The sequence below is a fragment of the Euprymna scolopes genome, chromosome 3, assembly GCF_053919585.1.
Source record: "Euprymna scolopes isolate OS-2025 chromosome 3, ASM5391958v1, whole genome shotgun sequence".
NCBI lineage: Eukaryota > Metazoa > Mollusca > Cephalopoda > Sepiida > Sepiolidae > Euprymna > Euprymna scolopes.
The window spans coordinates 141,900,490-141,917,906 of NC_136484.1; the positions used below are offsets into that span (position 1 = coordinate 141,900,490).

General features: G+C 35.4%; 1 protein-coding gene across 3 annotated transcripts in view; it reads right to left on the minus strand.

Moving 5' to 3' along the window:
- The window catches only part of LOC145259539 (uncharacterized), a 207,307-nt gene that overhangs the window by 116,304 nt on the left and 73,586 nt on the right, over nucleotides 1–17,417 (minus strand). The window contains exon 2 of one of the 3 annotated variants that reach the window (XR_013864167.1): nucleotides 16,374–17,158. The exons of the other annotated variants lie outside the window; for them this stretch is intronic. The gene's annotated coding sequence lies outside the window, so the exon portion shown is untranslated. Of the gene's footprint in view, nucleotides 1–16,373; nucleotides 17,159–17,417 lie in introns of those variants that run through there. 3 annotated transcript variants of the gene reach the window in all.

The window sequence follows — 17,417 nt, forward strand, 5'->3', positions numbered from 1 at the left end:
TTGGTTTCTTTTGTTGTTGTTGTCTTTGTTGTTTTTATTATTGCTGATGTTTTTGTTGCTTTTTTGTTGCTTTTTTGTTGCTTTTATTGTTTTTGTAGCTTTTATTGTTGTTTCTTGCTGTTTTTTTGATGTTGCTTTTTGTTATTGCTTTTTTGTTGCTTATATTTTTATTGTTACTTTTGCTGTTTTTATTGTTGCTTTTATTTTTATTGTTGTTTTTTGCTGTTTTATTGTTGCTTTTGTAGTTTCTTTTTGTTATTTTTGTTGTTTCTTTTTTGTTTTTGTCTGTTATTGTTATTTTAATTATTGTTTTCGTGGTTGCTTTTGTTTTGTTTTCGTTGTTTCTATTGCTGATTTTGCTGTTGTTTTTGTTGTTGCTTTTTGTTTTTATTGTTTTTATTGCTTTTGTTGCTACTTTTATTGTTGTTTTCGTTGATGTTTTTCTTTATGTGTTGCTTTTTTGTGTTGTTGTTGTTGTTGTTGTTGTTGTTGTTGTTGTTGTTGTTGTTGTTGTTGTTGTTGTTGTTGTTGTTGTTGTTGTTGTTGTTGTTGTTTAGCATCATTCATTTTTAATGAATCGGGTGAGTATTGTTTGGCAGTCATTTACCCCATATCTTTCTGGTCAGAATTCTTTCTAGAAAGACATAAGGTACTTAAGGTATGAACCATAGAAATGTTTCCGACGTCCTTAAGTGAAAATGTATCTGTGAAACGAATTGGATTGGAACTTGGCACATCAAGGTTGTCAGTCCGTCTTGTTAACCACTTAGTTACCATTTTTTATTTATTTTTTTTATTATGGGGATTTTTTTAGAAATTTTGGGTGGAATGGGAGGTGGTTCAATATATCATTTCTGCCCCAATCATGAGAATAATATGTACATATGCTAATACAGAATAACGTCACTTTCTTTTAAAAATAGTGAACATTGAAAAATAATTCCGATCGGGCCAAAGTATTTTCTGAAAAGGGCTTAAATCGAACTTACAATCTTAACAATATGTCACAAATATCCACAAGAAAAGCTGTCAAACCAGATTATATAGAAAGAAAGCTATTTGACATCGAAGAAATGATAACAAGTCTGACTTTACTTTATATTTTAGAAAGATTATAGTCCTCATAACTAATAATAAACTTTGATGTTCATAAGTACATACTTGTGAGGTAAATTTTATCTTTACAAAGTCAACTATTCGAGTCTAAGAGCAACATTGGTATTTCGAAAACTGATCTCTATGTAATTTCAATAGGAAGAAACGAAGAGTAATTGAATTCTCTTGATCGATAAGTTAATTTACGTGATGGACACTGGCGTCTCTTACTTTTGTTTGAGTTTTGTGGTTGATTTTAGTTTCATTCAAGAGATGTCAATATTGGTGAGCCTCTCTTGCTGAAACAACCGCCTTATCGTGGGAATTGAAATTTGAGATAAATGTTGAGCATATAAATGGACATCCCTAAGCTCGGAATAGTCAAACTATATGTAAATATTCTCTTAATAAGATATTGAATTTCAGCCGTAAATACTACAATAACATGGACGAAAATAGAAGAATGGTCGAAATTCTGAGTATAATTGAGCCAGGGCTGTTGTTATTGTTATGACATGCGATAAGGTCTGTTCAGATTTCCATCAACTTAAATTTAATGGCAAGTTGGAATCATCACCATCACCATCATCATGATCATCGTTTTAACGTCCGTTTTATATACTGGCATGTGTGTTGCATAGGTGACAGATAACAGAATTACGGACCCAGGCAAAACTAGATGCAAATTGGATTGCTGGGCGATGACTACATTCTGATCGAAGAATCGAGATTAGGAAACAAGGAGAAATATATTTTAACTAGATTGGAATTGCTAAAAGTGCAGAGCAATAAAACAATTGAAATTTCAAATCGAATATCAAAATAAGCGAACAGTCAGATTCTGAACAAGAAATGTGGGTGATATCACTATAAGTCATAAACAAAGTCAAGCATTAGAAACAACAGTAACAGGCAATATGTTATGCAGCTTTTAGAAATTGATTTCCAAACTGTTATCTTTAACCATGCCTTTATTTATCCCTCTTTCTCTCAAGTCCATCCTGATCACTTCCTCCCAGACTTCACTTAGTCTTACGTTGCCAAGTGAATGCGTCCTCAACTGTTCTACACTTACTACCTTAAGTATTTTCATCCATTTTTTTCAGTGTTGCATAACCAATGAAGTTTCCTGTTATCACACATCTCCTTATAAAGTTATCAGATTTAAACGTGTCTTTACGAGTCACATTACACTTCCATCATTTTCATATAATTTCTCTCCATTTCTAAAGTCGTACACCATTTTTTTAACGGTGCCGTTACATTTTAACGGGCCCAACATGTTGTAGACTCTGTCGCAAGCAAATAGAATAAAGGAAAAAACTCGACTCAATTTTTGTTTTAACAAAAGTTTTTATATCTAGTATTTTTAATAACGCATTTTTTTTTTAAATATTTAAACAATTCATTTCCTCTTTTTCGGACGCGTGTGACTTTTCGTCTATGCTGTGACGTCACCCATCTGTTTCGAACACGTGCTTTTCTGAACACTGACCACGCATCGAACACGCGCTTCTCTCGTTACGTCTTGAACACCACTTCGAACACCTGCGTCATTTTCTCACCTCTGCTGTGATGTCACTTCGCACAGCCGGTTTGGTCATTTGCATATCTTTATGCACCATCTGCTGCTATCAGCGTCAGCGGCCCTGTTACACATGCAACACATGTTTTTAATCCTCAATTTCATGCATCATTACACTATATACACATACTCGGTAACGCTCTGCTAGTTAGTAACGGCAGAAATTACTCGAACTTACAGCACCCACTCCAGCACCAGTTAATCCCTAGAACTAAACAATATTCAGAAAACACGCTATGTGATATACGTATATCTGTATGTGATGTTGCGAAGCTAATCAAAAACCTTGATTCGAGTAAAGCAACTGGCCCTGATGGTATTCCAATTATAGTACTCAAAAAACTTCAACCTGAATTAGCGCCCATACTTACAAAACTGTTTAAACGTTGTCTTAAGGAGAATAGTTTCCCATCTCCCTGGAAAATCTCATCAGTATGTCCTGTATTTAAGAATTCAGGTGATCGCTCATCCCCCTCTCAGTACAGGCCAATAAGTCTCCTGTGCGTCATGAGTAAGTTGCTAGAATCTGTGTTAAATACAGAAGTAATCAAACATCTCAACAAAAATAACCTTCTTAGTGACACTCAATATGGTTTCCGTTCTGCTAGATCTACAGCAGATGTCCTTACAGTTATATCGCATAGGATTAGCAAATCTCTCGACGGTGGCAATCTTTCTAGGGCAATTGCTCTTGACATATCTAAGGCCTTTGATAGGGTATGGCATAAAGGTTTACTTCATAAGATCGCTAGCTATGGTATAGCTGGAAAAGTCTTCTCAATTATTAAATCATTTCTTTCTGATAGGTTCATAAGAGTAGTAGTTGAGGGGCAAAAATCAGAAGCTCACAGTATTAATGCCGGTGTCCCTCAGGGATCCATCCTGGGCCCAACTCTTTTCCTGATCTACATTAATGATCTTCCAAATCATATCCTTACATCATTTGTAGACATTTATGCTGACGACACTACCATTTATGGTAGCACATCTAAGTCAGTAAACGACCAAGTTCTCTCCAATTCTCTCTCCTCTGATCTTGAGCACGTAGTACAATGGGGAAAGGAGTGGCTGGTTACTTTTAATGCATCTAAAACCAAGCTTCTCTCTTTACATCATCAACATTCTAATCTACATTTGTCATCAATTGAAATGAATGGCTCTCGTCTTCAGGAGGCCTCAAGTTTTGACAAGCTTCTGGGCTTGACCATTACTCCTGATCTTAAATGGAACACGTACATCAAATCTGTTGCCAAGGCCGCTGGAAAAATGGTGGGATCTTTCTATCGATCCAGTAGATATCTCACTGCTGATGCTATTCTCTACCTATATAAGAGCCAGGTACGTCCAAGGATGGAATACTGTTGCCACATCTGGGCAGGAGCTGCTAGAAAAGACTTGTCCTGCCTTGATAGAGTTCAAAATAGACTTCGTAGCCTCGTAGGAGATGTCCTTTTCTCCTCCTTGCAACCTCTATCTCACAGAAGAGATGTTGCGAGTTTGTCTCTGATGTATCGTTATTTTCATGGAAAGTGTTCAACTGAGCTTCAATCTATGGTCCCCCCTCGCCAAACTTTCACAAGAAACACTCGTCTAGCTGTAAACACTATCAATAATTTCCCCCACTCTTTATCTGTGCCTAAACCTAAACGTAGTTTCCATGAACAAAGCTTCTTTCTTAGAACTGCACGCCTGTGGAATTGTCTTCCGTTTTCCTGCTTTCCGGCTGACTACAATATGGATGTGTTCAAGTCTAAAGTAAATAAGTTCTTGATGAGCCGTTCCATATAAGTTATTAAATTTACCAAATTTTCATTACTAATGATTACTATATTGACCAATTTCTACTGTACACTCTTTAACCCTTATCCTTGAGTTGCCTCTGGGCCTTGATAATGTGGTGATGCCTTTGTAAAAAAAAAAAAAAAAAAAATGTACGTCATGTTGGACACATTTAATTTTATAATTTATTTTACATGAAACATGAATTCACAATAATCAAGGAGCTTTTGAAGCAGATAATGCTTCCTTAGTTTTAAAAAGCTAACGTCACAGTCGAAGCAATTCAAAATATTCATTTAGCATATGAAGAAGTGAAGAGTATCCTATTCTCTTTCCTACAGCTCCTTTCTCGCAGAAGAGAGGGTTCTAGTTTTTCTCTACTCTATTGTCATTTCTTTGGCAAGTGCTCGAGTGAGCTCCAATCTAAGGGTCTCTCCTATAAAACATTCACAAAAACTCGTTTAGCTATAACCACTGTAAATAATTCTTTTCTTTCTTTGTGTACCTAAGATAAAACAGAACTTTCATGAGCAAAGTTTATTTCCAAGAACTACCTGTCTGCGAAACACAATACCATAGGACTGTTTCCCAACTTACTACCGTATGGTCACTTTCAAGTCAAATGTTATCAAATTCTTGTTGAGCATTCTTAAATAATTGAACGCTGCCTAGTTTTAATAATCCTTATATTTTTGTCTCACGGACCACCGGATAAGCTCATTAAACCATATCCTCGAATGGTAGTCAGACCTTGATAAAAATTGACCCATTTTTACATAAAAAGTATATGCAGGTGATAGTTTACAAAATTGATGAATATCTCATAGTTCATCAGTGAAGAAAACCAGTTTGGGGACTTTAAAAAATGAAGTTTTTTCTTAAATGCTACAAATATTCGTTGTCATTTTTACTAAGCTTCGAAGATGTATGCCTTGTAAATTATATAGCTCTGAACTGGCGATATATAGTTATCTTTAAACAATTGATAACGCATTCATTTTTCCATGTTAATAAATTGTCCAAGTTGTTAAAGGTGGTAATATAATTCCATTCATTAATCGCTTAAAGTATTGATTAAATATTCGTTTCCGAAAACGTATCGATACTTATGCAGAATACAAACCGTGCTAAAACTTATGTTTCGTGGTCATATTCCGGCAGGTTGTGTAAACGGCCGGAAGATACCGAAACGCTTAGCCAATGAAATCGCAGCAGCCGGCAATTGGCAAACGTGATAAAAATATTGTGGAAAATTCAATAAACCTATGAAAATTAGTTAGTCATCAAGAATCTGATAGAGTTGGGACAGACAGTTACGTTTCTGGAGGCAAATATGGAATTTTGTGAAAAGAGCAAACTCATGGGCGAAACGAAAAGTTATCAAAAGTCCGGGTTAGGATTAGGGTTAGGATTAGGGTTAGGATTAGGGTTAGATGCGATTAAAAGAGTTGCTTATAGAGCAAGTATACTCGAAGGTATACAAATGCTGAAACAACCTAAACCTAACAGACAAATAACGCAACCTTAATTTTAATTAGGTTTTAAAGTAGGTAAAATATAATACAAAAGAAAGTATAAAAAAAACAATTGTTTGCTTTCATTTGTTGCGTTATATTTTTTTGTAACAAAAAATATTTCATGAAAACTTACCATACGATGAATCTTTTGCCTTGATTTAGATTTGTTCTCTTTTGCAAAGTTTTCGATCAAGTTTTTATTAGATGTTTTTTGTCACAAATGTTTTTAATTGAAATCGCTATGCAATGACTATTTTCTTCCATATTTATGTTTTTTTTTCCTTAATTATTAACTTTGTACTAGCGTTTTAGCAGTCGCCAGTGTTTTGGCCAAAAATTAAATAAACAAAACAAAAACCGCGAGGCTTTTCTTCCGACCGCTTACGTATCTATGCCAGAATATTCCGATTATGATAAGATCCTTATTCTGCTTAAGTACCAAAACTTCTTTGTCTGTCTATTTGCTGTTTGTTGAACATTTATAAAAATGGTTTATGACAACTATTTGTTGAATTGCATCTGAAGACGTTCATATTGCAGGCTACAGAAAAGCAGTTTTGTGACAAAGTGTTCCACGAATAGGAATTACTTAAAAGAAACTCCGTTCGTTGAGCTTAGTTGATCACTTTCGATAATTTTTTTCTGAAATTTGATAGGCAATAAACCTTTTTAGAATTATAGTGTATCTCATAGTGAACGTCTGAATCGTGTTTTGTGTGCGGTTTTTACATCATTTCTAATTCTTTATGACCATTTTCTGTGGCACCAAAAATGCTACTACAACCACATTTGGGAAGGATACATCTACCTTGGCAGTTTCAGTTACTTTGGTTTCATGTAATGTTCTTGTTATGTTTCTAATTGTGTTTACGCTACGTTATTCTATTTCAGTTTATCTGTGATTTTGGTTAGTGTCATCTGGTTGTATGGGTTGCTTTCTGCACTCAAGGATTATCTGATTATTTCAACTGTTTCCATCAGTGGCGTACGTTGTGTCAGATGGATGACTATTTTAACATGTTAAGCCCTGTATGTCATCCCATTATGATCGGAATATGAATGCAGCTGGGGACCACGTGTAAATTTCATATTCCCTAAAAACTTCCTCCTTCGGAGGAAACCGGCTAGCTCGTCCAGGGCTAATAAGCCCTAAACTTTCCTATTCTTTTTATCTGAATTTTTTTAGGAAGTGCTTCTACAATTGTTGGTACAACAGTAATTTATTCATATTCCATTTACCTTTTTCCGCTTTCGCAGATTCTATTTTCTTAGTTTTTGTTTCCCTCCTCGATCTACAGCCTGTGAAGAACTGGGTCGAGGAAATCTACGATTCGGCTTTTTCCCTTCTTATTGATCACTTTCAGTCTTCTTGATATTATGGCTCCCGAACAACACCATGCTCTTTGTCTCGTATATAACATCATAACAAAAGAGAGATATACTTTCTCCCAGAAAAAAGCGGCGTTTAAGCACACCTGCTCTATTTCAGGTATTGATCGCGTTTGGATTACTATGAAGTGGACATGAAAGTTCTTGCGGAATTTCTAATTTGGATTTCAAATATGTCTTCGTTATAATACCTTTATTTTATACGTCATTTTAAGGGCGTTTTTCTCTATCTAATCGTTTAAATTACAATCGTTTTAAAACAATAGTGTCTTCATTTCAGAACGTTGAATACAAGATAGAAAAAAATTCGAACAATTTTCTTATTTCAATTAAAACTAGACCGAAAAGCTGCTGAAACAGCTCGTGATATCAACGAAGCGTTTGAACCAAGGACCTCTACTGAACGTACAACACAATGGTGGTTTAAGAAATTTCGTGGTGGTCACGACAGTCTTGAAAATGATTAGCGTAATGGTCGGCCATCAGATCTTGAAAACGATCAATTAAGAGCCTTAGTCGAAGCCAATCCACGCATAACTGTTCAAGAACTTGCTTCTAAATCAGACGTAACGTACACGATGATTTCCAACCACTTGAGAGAGATGTGAATCACATAAAACTTGATAAATCGGTGCCTCATGAATTGAACGACAACCAGAAGAAACGCCGTTATGAAGCGTTATCTTCCCTTCTTAATAATAATAATAATAATAATAATAATAATAATAATAATGATAATAATAATAATAATAACAACAACAACAACAACAACTTGTGTAAAAACTCCCTGTGGTTAAAACTGATATATATATATATATATATATATATATATATATATATATATATATCAGTTTTAACTGATATATATATATATATATATATATATATATATATATATATATATATATATATATATATATATATATATATATATATATATATATCAGTTTTAACCACGGAGTTTTTACACAAGTTATTATCAATGATCGCTTATTGAAAATAATCAGTGGTGTTCCCTGGAATCGGAGTGACAACAAGTCTCCACACATTTCTAGCACACTCCTCTTCTTTCGATAAGCGTTGCAAATGATTTTGCGTTATCGCAACAGTCGTTCAACATTGATTTCTAGTGAGCAACCTCCGTTGATCATCTCTGAAATTTCAGTGGCAATAAGTCTCCCCGAGGTCCTAATACTTTCTGTAATTGTTTAGTCAAGGTCTCGTTCGTTTTCTCTCTCATCGGTATTTTCATCTTCCCTGACTCTTCAGAACTATTTGTCTTATACCAGCCGAGACTGGTGCCACCATATCGGTGTTTATTTTGGTTTGTTTGTTTGTTTGTTTGTTTTTGGAGGGGGTGTAGGGTCAGTTTATGTGATTTCTGCAGTTTTAATTCACTTGGTCCCATGTGATATTTTTATATTTTTTTTTATTTATTTATATTTCAACACGTGTGGCTAGTTAACGTTAGTGTCTTATGTGGCTTGGTTTCCGCATTCGGGGATTTTCCATAAGAGTTTGTTAGTTTTCATCATTGTCGCGCTTTGTATGACCTCCATTTCCTATTTTTATTCTTTTTTCAATGTTTTTCTTTTTTTCCGGAATTGTTTTATAATGCTACAATAATTATTGGTATTATAGGGATTTTCTTAATGTTCCCAATTCCTTTCAGTTTTGAGGCAATTTTCACGTATTATTATTATTATTATTATTATTATTATTATTATTATCATCATCATCATCATCAGTAGTAGTAGTAGTAATAGTTGTGATTTGTTGCTTGTTTTCTTTGTTTTCTGTTTTCTTATTTAGGTGTAGTCTCTCTCACCCTCTCCCTCTCTCTCTGTTTCTCTCCTTATTTATATCTATCTATCCATCTATTTACTTCCATAACTAACTTCCTACCTACCTACCTACCTACTTATCTATCTATCTATCTATCTATCTATCTATCTGTCCTGTTTTCGCTTTATACTTCTTTATCTTCTCCATCACATTAACTTACTATTTTCGTAAATACGCAATTCTAAATCATTACAAAAGATCGATGGTTAATGGATACAACCGCAACTTCAACATAAATCAAATAAACCTAACGTAACTACAGTTCTCCCCCCCCCCTCCCTCTCTCTCTCTCTCTTTCTCTCTCTCTCTCTTTCTCTCTCCCACTCGATTTCAATTCTAAACGGCGTTCACCTATTATTTTCTTTTGACATCAATTCAATACACCTCATTTGTCTATGATCAACACATTCGACATCTATTACCTAAACGAACCTTGGCCTATTTCTCTTATGCATCAACATAAGTACTTCTTTTCAAAAAAAAAAAACTCGCAATTTTCACGAGCAAAAAGGAAACAAAATAAAAAGCACAAAAGTGATTGATTCCTAGAATATAGTATCTTTGTACGAATATGCGTTTTTTTTTCTACGCGACATTGTTCAAGAGTGAGTGATATGTGCATATAGTTACATCATAAAGATCATATGAACATTTCACATCAATATTATTCATGATTTCTATACTTCATGGAAAATATCAACTTTTGTTCGGTCACAGGTATACAATTGGTAAATTTAGTGGATAGACAATTTCTCGCAAAACTGTAATAGCCTATATATATGTTCTAATTCTTCAAATTTCTCATATATAGGGCGTGTGTGTGTGTGTGTGTGTGTGTGTGTGTGTGTGTGTGTGTGTGTGTGTGTGTGTGTGTGTGTGTGTGTGTGTGTGTGTGTGTACGCGTGTCGCACTGATGAGCTGTGAAAGAGCGAAACAGTACTGTATGTGGATGACTATAATGCTCCACATCTTGAGTTGGGCACACGAATTACCATTAGCGTATAAGCGATTCTCTTTGTGTAAACAAATCGAGTTTAGGTAGTTTGGACGATGTCAAAACATCGTTAAACTGATGATTCATACAGCAGCCGCCGATAGCGTAATTGTTAGGAGCCTTGACTATCGTACAGACAGTCGGGTTTCAATCCTTGCTTGAGGTAGTTGCCTGTCTAGCTGCACTGATGAGCTGCGAAACAGTTCTAAGAAAGAAGCTTTGTTCATGGAATCTACGTTTAGGTTTAGGCACAGATAAAGAGTGGGGGGGAATTATTGACAGTGTTTTCAGCTAAACGAGTGTTTCTTGGGAAAGTTTGGCGAGGGGGGTGACCATAGACTGAAGCTCAGTCGAACACTTTCCATGAAAATAACGATACATCAGCGACAAACTCGCAACATCTCTTTTGTGAGATAGAGGTTGCAGGGAAGAGAAAAGGACATCTCCTACGAGGCTATGAAGTCTATTTTGAACTCTATCAAGGCAGGACAAGTCCTTTCTAGCAGCTCCTGCCCAAATGTGGCAACAGTATTCCATCCTTGGACGTACCTGGTTCTTATATAGATAGAGAATTGCATCAGCAGTGAGATATCTACTGGATCGATAGAAAGATCCCACCATTTTTCCAGCGGCCTTGGCAACAGATTTGATGTACGTGTTCCATTTAAGATCAGGAGTAACGGTCAAGCCCAGAAGCTTGTCAAAACTTGAGGCCTCCTGGAGACGAGAGCCATTCATTTCAATTGATGGCAGACGTGGATCAGGGTGTTGATGATGTAAAGAGAGAAGGTTGATTTAAGTAACCAACCACTATCTTCCCCATTGTACTACGTGCTCAAGATCAGAGGAGAGAGAATCGGAGAGAACTTGGTCGTTTACTGTCTTAGGTGTGCTACCATAAATGGTAGTGTCATCAGCAAAAATGTCTACAAATGATGTAAGGATATGATTTGGAAGATCATTAATGTAGATCAGGAAAAGAGTTGAACCCAGGATGGACCCCTGAGGTACTCCAGCATTAATACTGTGAGCTTCTGATTTTTGCCTCTCAACTACTACTCTAATGAACCTATCAGAAAGAAACGATTTAATAATTGAGAAAACATTTCCAGCTATACCATAGCTAGAGATCTTGTGAAGTAAACCTTTATGCTACACCCTATGAAAGGCCTTTGATATGTCAAGAGCAATTGCCCTAGAAAGGTGGCCTCCGTCGAGAGATTTGCTAATCCTATGAGATATAACTAAGCACATCTGCTGTAGATCTAGCAGAACGGAAACCATATTGAGTGTCACTAAGAAGGTTATTTTTGTTGAGATGTTTGATTACTTCTGTATTTAACACAGATTCCAGCAACTTACTCATGACGCACAGGAGGCTTATTGGCTTGTACTGTGAGAGAGAGGAGCGATCACCCGAATTCTTAAATACAGCGCATACTGATGAGATTTTCCAGGGTGATGGGAAGCTATTCTTCTTAAGACAACGTTTAAACAGTTTTGTAAGTTTGGGCGCTAGTTCTGGTTGAAGTTTTTTGAGTACTATAATTGCAATACCGTCAGGGCCGGTTGCTTTACTGGAATCAAGGTTTTTGATTAGTTTGGCAACATCACGTACAGGTATATGTATATCACATAGCGTGTTTTCTGATTCAGGAGGAAATATTGGGGGTTGGCGGCCTTAGTCGCAAAGGGTAGAATTAGCTGCAAAGTTCTTGGCAAAGACTTTGGCTTTGTCTGATGCTGACGAGATTACATCAGGACCATTCGTGATATTTGGGATAGAGCACACGCTTCTGTTCAGGATTCTGTTTGCTATTTGCCAAAACTGGTGGGAACTAAGCCGCTGCTCAGCTACTTTGGACTTAACGGACTGGGCATACAACTCTCTAGCGTTCTTTATTACTTTCTTACAATGGTTGCTGGCAGTCCTGAAAGTGGCTTTAGTTTCCATACATCTATTACGTTGGAAGCAGTGGAAAAAGTGATTTCTGTGCGCAATGGCAGCAGCATATTCAGACGAGAACCATGGCTGGCTGTTAGGTTTTTGCTGGAACTTTTTTGAGAGTATGAAACTGTCTATACCTACAATTAATCATTCTGTCAGTCCTTTTTAAACATGGAACGTAGAGGTAGATCCGATATAAATGTACGGAAGCTATCCCAGTCAGCCTCAGTGTATCGATATACTGTACGATGGAGAGGTACGTCTGAGGACTTATTACATTTCATTTTTTCTTAATTGATACAACAGAGTGGTTGGAAGATCCAAGAGGAGACAGAACCGAAACTGAACATAGTTCAGGGCAAGTTGTGAGAAAAAGGCCTAGTAGACTCGCATACTGGCCGTCATTGTCGGGCACACGAGTGGGTTCCTGAACAATCTGAGTGAGGTCATAAGCAATGGAGAAATCATGACAGAACCTCCCCTCATCATCGGTTTTGTTTGTGTGGGTCAACCATTCGACGTTGTGAACATTGAAGTCTCCACATACGTGAATGTTAGCTGAAGAATAAGCAGATAGGACTTGGTCAATTTTCTCAGATATGCTTTTAAATATAGTAACTCCGCTGTTGTGGGGGCGATAGAGAGTAAATATAAATGCAGTAGTGTGAGCTAATGCAACCCGGAAGCACATATAGGGTAAGTTAGGATCTTCTCTGGAGATGTCCCTACCACATGGAAAGCCATCTTTAATATAGGCATCTATTCCATGCCCATGGCGATCTTGGGGGTCAGATTTAGAAGTTAAGTTAGAGTATCCTTTAATTGCGAACTCTTCTAGGGAAATAGCCTGTCCAATGCCAGTTTCGCTTAAAAATAAAAGGTCTGATTTAGTCTCCTGTAATTGGATTCCAACCTCTGGAAGGTTAGAACGTAGACCCATGATGTGGAGAACAGACATGGTAGTAGGGGTCTACGTTGGAAGTTGGAGAACCAGGTTTAATCGTGTATTTTTTCTTGAAACTTGTCACGATGGAATTTTTTGGAAGTTGTGGACCATGTCGTCAGATTTACTTAGAGCAGGACAGAGAGGGGAAACTAAGAGAGAAAAAGAAACGAAGAATTTTTTTGTAGAACAGCTAGATAAGGTAAAGCTGTAACAATTTCCCACTAGTATGGCATCGAGAGGCCCCACCAGAAGCTACTGCATGGTCCAGAATCCATTCACCAAATGGCAATACAGCAGCCCCAATACTTTGCACCTGCTGATAGGGCAGCTTCCTTAGTGGTTAATCCAAGGTTCGGGTCCCTGACTATCAGGCGGATAACGTCAGCCTAGACAAAACGTTTACCTCCAGCACCCTTACTAGTGACATGGCTACAAGGATAGACATAGAAACAGAAGATTTCCACCATCTCTACCAACTGTTCGCGCAAAATACTGCCAACCTAGAAAACAGATTTTTCTTCTCCCTTTGTCAGAAAAATCACTCATTAAAAAATGAGGACTGAGGGACAAATAAGGAGAAGCGAGAGTAACGGGAGCTTCCGATAACGCATCCACAATGCGTTTTCTACTCTCCATTTAAGAAAAACTTAAGTATTATACTTACTAAAAGTCCAACGGACGTGTTTAAGGGAAATTATGATAAATCACTTTCAAAACTATGTTCCCCGATCTTTTTTCCAACATTATTGCTTGTACCTAGTATCGTCGTATTTGACAAAAGTCGTATGTTAGTGCATTCGTATCTCAAGGTATTACTGTATCAGTAAATAGAATCATCTGTTGTATTAAAATGAAAACGGTTATCAAATAAAAAATATCAAAACGAATAATTCATTAATTACAAAGCAATATTCAAATTAGTTGATCTTATGATGACGTAGATCATATACAACATAACCAATCTATTAGAATGTTGTTCTTATTCTACAGGGTGGTCGCTAGAAGGCGGGAAGTTTACGTTCTAAATTTTATTGTCTAAATTTCGTATAGGTTTTATTACTTTTTCCATTTGCACGGATGGCATCTTGAGCATATATGAGTGTATTATAAGTAGCCATCTTGAACAAAGTATGAAACATTATTCTTTGCACAAAATAAATTATCGTTTGACAGATTTTTTGCTTTTCTAGTGACTACCCTGTATTATTCTATTATCAAGATGAAATTGGCGTTTTTATCTCACTTTTAATACAGTAAATTCCCTACCTTTATAAACACATACACACAAACGCACACGCACGCACTCACGCCCACAAACAGATAGATAGATAGATAGATAGATAGATAGATAGATAGATAGATAGATAGATAGATGGATAGATGGATGGATAGATAGATAAGTTTTTTATCTGAGAAAAGGGCATGATATATAACAATGATTGGTCAAGAAGGATCGCGTGTTATTGTAGAGTGTGCACTTTTTAAACATATGAATTGATAAATGCTAACGTAGTTCATTGATTATATGATCTGACCGGCAGAGTTGTCAATTGCTTCAAAATGTCCATTTCCGTTTCCAGGCAAACATGAATAAAGAGCATCTGACTGCTGGCACTGTCACACACCAACTACCAATTAATTAAATATTTAAAAGTACGATTAAAAAACATCTAATGCTCAACCTAATAATTTCCATGTGGCAACTTTATTAAGTGAACTGGCTTAAAATATTACAATAATCTAGTGTTTTTTTTTTTAAATATGTTGACGACATCTATGATTTCGTTTTTATTTTGTTTGTTTTTCACTTCCAGCTAAAATATGCGCTTTATTATTGCTTGACTTTTGGACATTTATTTGGATGTGTTTTCGATGCGAGGGAACTAGCTCTATCGTGTTAGCATACTTTTAGAGTATGTATTTTTGGACATTTGGGGCAGGTCCATTTAATTAAAAATTCTTCTCAAAACATTCGTAAAAAATCATATTTGCTATAACTTTTAACTTTAGAGGCCTGATTTAAATGTTATTTTTAATTTTTTAATTCATATACTTACTTGCATAAGAAATATAGTGTTTTTTGTATAATTGTTAATTAAATACCATTCATTTAGTTAGATTTATGCGATGTTTTTATCTCAGTTTTCATATAATTATATAAAATTCGTTTGATATTATTTATTACACACACACACACACGTAAAGTTATGTACGTTTATATGTTTATACATTTGTATGTGCAGGATTAAGCATGAAATTTTTTATAACACGGTTGCTAGATGTAAGGAGTCGAAATATAGGTTATATCTAAGAATTGTACAAGAGACACTATATTTCTTATGTAAGTAAGTATACAAATTAAAAGATTTGAAATACCATTAAATCAGGTCTCGAAAGTTAAAAGTTCCAGCAAATATGATTTTTTTTACTAATGTTTCGATAGGAATTTATTTTTTTTACAGAGTTAACCCTTAATGACTTGAATTATGATGTAGATGATTAAATAACATATTTATTGTTAATTTTAATTAGTTTAGAGGGTAATGATACTATGATTGTCTTCAAACTGGAAAAATTATAAAGTCCAGTAGTTAAACTACCACTGAGAATTTTTGCATTTCATAAACTTACCTTTATTAGTGCTGGAAAAAAGGTGTGTTTATGGCGACAAACAAAATCCTCCACGCCCTGAGACATCTGGCGAAATACTGAATATAAGCAACGGACACTTGCAAACTGAAATAATCTTGCATCTATCCAGATACTGAACTAATATGTACAAGACGTGTTTGAATCGATTCCCACTTTATTTATGCCCTTATATTCATTTATTTACGCGTGAAGGAATTAGTTCAATCAGGTCATAAAGGGTTAGGGAAGGAAATAGGCAGGAAACTCTTTTGTGAAAATTCAGATACTTCTGATTTTTGTGAAAATATTTTTAAAATAACAATTAGACATCAATTACTAAATATTCCCAAATTTCAGTTTCTTTGAAATATTTTAAAGAGGTTTAAGGGATATAAAATGGATACAAGCTTCGATTTTAAAAATCATATTGGAGTTGCATGGAATTTCATCCATTATATCTTGATTTTAATCTTCGTAACGGGACAAAAAATAGTACAAAACTCATCCAACTTTATGTTACATTTGTCCTTTCACTTAAAAAGTTGGCATGAATTCATTTTTAATGATTTCCGCAGCGAACAGCGTTATTTAGAAACATGAGTTTTATTTCCCAGTATACCATTCAAAGTTTTTACAGTTTCTGCTGAAGTTTAATTTTTCGCCGACACATCACGTTTCTTTTATTTTTCTAGCTAATTTCATAGCCTTGCAAAGGGGGCACACTTCAGATATAGTACCGATGAGAACATGGCGGCTCAAACTATAATTATCAGCAGAATCGTACCAGACTCCAAGGCGATCCCAATCCCATGATTATTTGTTGAGCATGCAGTCGTGTGTGATACTGATCTGGTCTTGCTCGTTGACGTCTTTCAGCAACTCGCAGCCTATCGCGTTCATTCTGTTCAGAACGAAACAGATATGAAAAAGGCAGAACGTGATTGCTTCATCCGCAATTGTGCATCCTCGCGTCTGGTTGCACGTCGCTCTGCTGCTTTGTTAGCACGTATTTGAATCATTTTTGTGTTCTATGTTCGTTCGCTGATGTCCGTTCTTTCTTAGTTTGACGGGCAAATTGCTTCCGCGTTGCGAGTACGATGATGTAAGTTTGATGCATTTTAACTAAGAGAAATACATTAAACATTAGTATTTAACACGTGATGTTTACAAAAGACAAAACGGGGAAATATGAAGGATTGATTTTACTATAAACATGTATGTGAAGACCCCTGAAAAGTGTTATATTAATAAATTTTGCCGATTTTATTCTGCTTGAAAGTTTAGTGTCTTATCGATAACAAATCGATTACAAAAAAAAAAACGAAAAATAATGTTTTTTTCAAAAACGTCTGTTGTTTAATCCCACAATATTCAGGCTACAGACCTGAAGTCATGGGTATATACTTCTTCCAGAAGATCAGCTATGAATCTGTAAAAATTGGAATGTTAAAAATTTATTTTGTAAATCAACAAAATAAGTAGGACATCGAATACAATTCATTAAAAAATAATAAAAGTATACGTTTTTTTAAAGAAAAAAGAAACTTACTAACTAAAATGAAAATATGATATAATGATAATAAACATGCATAAAAAATTGAGCACTCATGTGTTTCATTTATTTTGCCGATTTATTTGCAAGGAAGTAATAATTATTCGATGAAAAATGAAAACTATTTTTTAAAAAT